This window comes from Nyctereutes procyonoides, unplaced genomic scaffold, assembly GCF_905146905.1.
Source record: "Nyctereutes procyonoides isolate TBG_1078 unplaced genomic scaffold, NYPRO_anot_genome, whole genome shotgun sequence".
Taxonomy (NCBI): domain Eukaryota; kingdom Metazoa; phylum Chordata; class Mammalia; order Carnivora; family Canidae; genus Nyctereutes; species Nyctereutes procyonoides.
Genome location: NW_026575117.1, coordinates 8,572,627 through 8,578,626, shown reverse-complemented (window position 1 = coordinate 8,578,626; position 6,000 = coordinate 8,572,627). Strand labels below are relative to the sequence as shown.

The 6,000-nt window shown below is 45.1% G+C and overlaps 1 pseudogene; it reads left to right on the top strand.

Annotated features, from left to right (window-relative positions):
* LOC129515166 (ATPase PAAT-like) overlaps positions 1 to 6,000 on the top strand; it is a 31,845-nt pseudogene continuing 25,845 nt past the window's right edge.

The following is a 6,000-nucleotide window of genomic DNA, read 5'->3' as shown; positions in this document are numbered from 1 at the left end:
ATGGTCCTCCATGGCTGCTTCCAGCACCTTCTGCCCCTGGAAGCAGGTCCTGACCAAGGGAAGGACATCCATGGGTTAGAGATGTTGACCTTAGAGTCTATCAGCTGCCTGTCCAGGAGGGTGGCCTGTAGTGCGGTGACTGACATCAAGCCATTCAGGTTATCTCTTATTTTCTTCTGTGATCAAAGGGCCTAAAGGCTCAATAGGCTGGATTGGACTTCATTGGACTAGAGGCTCCAGTTGACATAATTTGCCACCCCGAGGCCTCCAAGACCTTCCTCTTTTGCTTCCAAGATCCCCCCTTCTGCCCACTTGACCAACTTGGCACAGGAAAGTATTCCTTTTTTTTCAATCAGCCCACATCTTTTCTCCTTTATCTCTCACATTTCAAAATAAGGTGGACCTCGTCCGGGAAGTTTGCCTGGATCAGTTCTACCCACCAGGCTAGCATCTCCAGGGGCCTCTATCCCACATATAGAATTGATAGTATTTTAAGGACAGAGCTTTTTGGTCTTTTCTGAACTTTGGTTTTTCAGAGTTTCAGCTATTTCCTGAGTGGAGGTTGTATTTTCACCTTTGCTGCTGCTTATGCAGTTTTGAGACCCGTACACCAGGTGGTGGTAGTTTCCTCATGCTCTGATTACACATTCTGAATAATTTGCAGAGGAGGAGGACAGAAGGGGAGAACTAGTTTCTGATCGAGTCCCTACTATGTGCCAGGCCCTGTGTCACAGCCGATTTAATCCGAAGAAATATTCTGTATGAGGGAGATATTATTGTTTTCACTTTCCGGTTAAGGAAACTGAATTTTGGGAGAGGTGAAGTAACTTCCCCAAACTCACACCATCCTTCCTGGCGAGCCTGGGCTTGGGTCTGAGCTCTCCAGCATTGTTGAAGATGAAACATGCAGATTTTCTCTATTTGGTTACGAACACAATAACGAAATCAACCACCATTTCAAAGTAACTCTTCCAACCACCTCTGGGATGATTTGGTATCGTCCTCACTAATTCTTATATGGTAATAGTCCAGGATATTTGTAGATACGCAAAAAAACTGGCTTGGAGAATTTTTCTTAGCACTGGCCACTTTTTGCCCCCTCCCCGGTTGCCAACTTAGGTGTTTGGATGATTCACCAGGATCTCTAGGAAGGCCTATAGGTGCTACTGAGACATGGTGAGGTTAGGAGTCAGGATCTAGACTCAGGATGATTCTAGGGGTCAGAGGTGGTGAGAGGCTCAGGGCTAGAATGTGAATGGGGTGGGGGTTCCAAGTCTCATGGGCAAATCTAGGGTTTCAGGATTGGCATTCCAGGCAGACGAAAGAAATCCGTCTCCATGGTCAAAGAGGAGATTCTAGGAGGCTGGGCAGAGCAAAGGGGGACACTGAACCTTTGCTCTCAGAGTAGGAAGGGCTTTCTTTCTTTCTTTCTTTCTTTCTTTCTTTCTTTCTTTCTTTTCTTTCTTTCTTTCTTTCTTTCTTTCTTTCTTTTCTTCTTTCTTTCTTTCTTTCTCTTTTTTTTTTGGCTTTGACTTTCACCTTGAGGTCCAGGGGGTTGTGAAAGGTCCTTGTAGCTCTCTGTGGATTGGATCCATTTCAGCTGCCAGTGCACTCAGACCTTTTGGGGCTGGGTCCAGGGCAGAAAGAAGAGTAGAAGCAAGGCTGTGTGCTTTTTACCTTTCCCAACTGATTGCTCCTTTCCCCTTCCCCTTCACCTACACAGACCAGATAAAAAGCTGCAGTAGCAGCAGGAAAAAAAACAGGAAAAAAAAAAAAAAAAGCTTTTAAGCATCTTATACCAAAAGTGAATGTTTCCCCATGACCGAGTTCTATGAAATTTCCAAATTATTTTTTGCTAATTTGCCCTGTTGCTTTTACTCTGCGGGAGAACGTCCCTGTCCAATGACTGGAGAGCTGAGACACTTGGGTTCTAGACCCAGCTCTCCAGGTAAATGAGAAATACTTCTTGAAGTGTGTCTCCTCTCCTCTCCGGGTTCCGATCTGACATGTGTGCAGCGTGGGGGTTAGAATCAAGGCCGTTTCTTTCCTGTTCGGTGGTCTGGCTGTTTATTTGGCTGTGCCGTGGTCTCCATCCAACAAATGTGGAAACATGCCACCACCAGGCACTGCCCTTTCTGAGTTGGTTCATGTAATCATCAATAATGTTATATAATTATTCAGTAATGACGGTAACTCAATAATCCAAATAATCCAGCTTCTTAGCAGAACTTGCCTCACAGTTAATTTTCTGGGTATCCTGCTCACGTCATCTGGGCCACCCCAGGTTTCCAGGAACCAACTGTGTCGTTTGTCTGGTGAACATCTTCCTCATGTCTTTGGTCCTTTCCAGATTAAGGAGATGCTGTGTGTGTGTGTGTGTGTGTGTGTGTGTGTAGGTGTGTATGTATTTGTTAGTTTTTCACAGTTATATTCTCCATCTCACAGCAGAAGTGTCTGTAATTCTCATTTCTTTCTTGTCATTTGGCTGCGAGTTCCAGTTCGTTGGCTTTTTAACGGGGATTCCAGAGAGTACTGACGAGGAGCACCTCCCTCCCTGGAGCACCCTGCTGACCATGTAGGGCCTCTGTGCCAGACACCGAGGGAATGGGGTGAGTGAGGCATGGTGCTCAGGATGCAGTGGAGGAGATGGGTGAGCAGACAGTGGGTCACGGGATGATCAGTAAGTGCCTTGGGGGTGCAGTGGATACCTGCCCCAGAGCAGGGATGAGGGCCAGTGCAATGGCTTGGGCTGTGGGGAAGCAAACAGGACATGGGTGGCCTCTGGGTGATGACATTGGCTCTGGCCTCAGGGGACGCCAGGCACTACTGATTGGGTGGGTAATATGCGGAAAGGCGCATGGGTTTCCTTGGAAGCATGACTAATGGCCTGGGGCTTACAGTTCAGGTGTGTCTGTCATGCTAGTAGACGGGACAAAAATAGATCTGATCATGAACCTCTTTTATTTTCTATCAAAATGGGTTCCTGAGCTCATCCTCAGGAGCTTATTAGGACCAGCCTTATTACTGATGTAACAGGATAGCAGTCAGAGAAGGAATAGCTGTCCCACATGGAATAGCTGGATTTTCAGGTCCTTTTGCTGATGGATCCCTGGCTTGAGGTTCAGAAGGGCTCCCACCCAGGTAGGGCACCTGGCTGTGTGTGGGGGGTGCTCAGTCGGTTGGGCTTCTGACTCTTGATTTGGCTTGGGTCCTGATCTCAGGGTGGTGAGACAGAGCCTTGCGTGGCTCCGCCCTGGACCTGGAGACTGCTTGAGATGCTCTCTCTCCCTCTGCCCTCTACTCCCCTCCCCGCCGCCGTGCATGTGTGCTCTCTCTCTCTCTCTCTAAAAAAAAAAAAAAAAAGAGAGAGAGAGAGAGACAAGACATGATGAGATGAGCACTGGGTTTATATATTGGCAAATTGAATTTAAATAAAATTTAAGGGCAGCCCTGGTGGCTCAGCAGTTTAGTGCTGCCTGCAGCCCAGGGTGTCATTCTGGAGACCTGGGATCGAGTCCTGCGTGGGGCTCCCCGCATGGAGCCTGCTTCTCCCTCTGCCTGTGTCTCTGCCTCTCTCTCTCTCTCTCTCTCTCTGTGTCTCTCATGAATTAAGAAATTAAATTAAATTAAATTAAAAAAATCTTAGAATAAAGAACTTCACCAATTTTCAACTAAAAAAAAAAAAAAAAAAAGAAGAGAAGAAATAAGAAAGAAAAGGAAAGGGCTCCCAGGCCATGAAACATCAGAGACCCCTTGGCAGTAATGGCTGAGCCATGGTCTCCCTCTTGACTTGACTTCTCAGTAAGGCTTCGGGTGTGACCAGCACAGCCCTGCCCCATTCCCGGCCCCCAGCAGGTGCTGCTCAGAGGGCCCAGCCTCGTAAGGCCAAGAAGGGGTGGCTGAGACTTTCCCCCCCACCCTGTAGCTGCAGCGCAGAGGCAGCCAGGGAGCAGAAGAGCACTTCGGGGCACCAGCGATGCCAGGAGTTAGGGGCCAGACAGTGGGTGGGATGAGTTGTCAGGCCCCTGGCTCCCAGGGTCACAGCCCTGGGGAGCCACGCGGTTGATGCAACTCCCAGGTATGAGCATCACGCTTAGTCAGTGGAAGCACCGAAGTGTGGGGTGGAGCCCGAGGCCCCGCACCTGTAGTTCCCTCCCTTGGACAAACCACTCTGACCTTCCAGCCTCAGTTTGCCCATCCCTCCCTCAAAGGGTTCTTGTAGGGTCATACAAGATAGTGTCTGTAAAGGGCTGTAGTTGTGGAGATTTTTTTTCTTTTTTTTTTTAAATAAATTTATTTTTTATTGGTGTTCATTTTGCCAACATATAGTAGTTGTGGAGATTTTGCCATTTTTATTACCAGTATTTACTCAGAAGGGTTTATTACTAATGCATATTATTATTTTTTTATTTTTTTGTTAGTGCTGTATCTTTGTTAGGTGTGTGTGTGTGTCAATACTGTAAAAAGTCTAGGAACTGATGTGTTATGACCTGAAATACTACTGGGAACAGCATGCCACTAGGATTGTGATACTGGGACAAGGGAGGTTGTGATTATTTTTCCTACGTAAAAATAACTTTTTGTTTATAAAAACAATACATATGATTCACAGAAAAATTAGGAAACTTCAGAAAAGGCAAAAAAAATTCTGTGTGGTTATCTCACTACCACCTTCCATCTTATAACTAGATGCTTGTTCTGTTTCATGACTTGCTTGCTTTGCTTGCTTCTCCTGACACTGTGTGGGGGGCCTTTCCTGCTAACGGTATTTGCTCTGTACACATATGCTCTCATTTCACACATGTTTACGTTCATTCCAATTTTAATTTTTATACATAATGCTACAGTGAGCATATTTATGGGTGAATCTTCGTATTTCCTTAGGATACATTTCCTTAGGATTAATCTTTCCGTAGGATAAATTTGTAAAATAATATTAGGGATCAACGGTTTACTTTTTTTTATTCTTTCTTTTATTTTCTGTTTTCTAGTACCAACAGGCACTTATGGGTACCACAGTTTTCTAACTTCTTCCAAACACTTGATATGATCCTGAAAAACATTTTTGCCTATAAGATAGGCACAAAATGGCAAAGGGGGTCTCATTTTAATCTGAATATCTTTCGTTATCGGTGAAATTCTACATTTTTAAAAAAGATTTTATTCATTTATGAGAGAGAGAGAGAGAGAGAGAGAGAGAGAGAGAGGCAGAGGGAGAAGTAGGCTCCATGCAGGGAGCCTGACGTGGGACTGGATCGTGGGTCTCCAGGATCATGCCCTGGGCTGAAGTCAGCTCTAAACCACTGAGCCACCCGGGCTGCCCAGAAAGTCTACATTTTCATATGTTTCTTGATTGTCGGTATTTCTTCTTTAGGCAATTTTGAATTAGTGGCCTTTGTACATTTTTTTATTGGGGTGTTTTTTTTCTTTGCATGATTGCTTCCAAGATTTCTATATAGCTTAAGGTATTAATGCTTTGTATGCAAATATTTTTTTTCAATGTTATTTCTCAATTTTGCTTTTTGGTGGTTTTCTTGGGTTCAGAAAATGTGTGTTTTTTAAATTTAATTTTTAATTCTAATTTATTTTTTCAAAGATTTTATTTATTTATTTCAGAGAGAGAGAGTGCGAATGAGGGATGGAGCAAATGGAAGGAGCAGTGAGGGGGGAGGAGGAGGGGAAAGATCTCAAACAGATTCCAGGCTAAGTGCTGAGCCCACCTGGGGCTCCATCTCACGGCCTTGATCATGACCTGAGCTGGAACCAGGAGTCAGGCAGGTGCCCCATATATTTTAAAAAGATTTTTTTAGAGGGGGAGAGAGAGAATCCTAAGTAGGCTCCATGCCCAGCACAGAACCTGAGGTGGGGCTCAATCTCACAACTCTGAGATCATGATCTGAGCCGAAATCAAGAGTCAGACCCTTAACTGACTGAGCCACCCAGGTGCCCCCAGAAAATGTGAATTTCATGTGATTAAGCATTTAATTGTTTTTCTGTGGT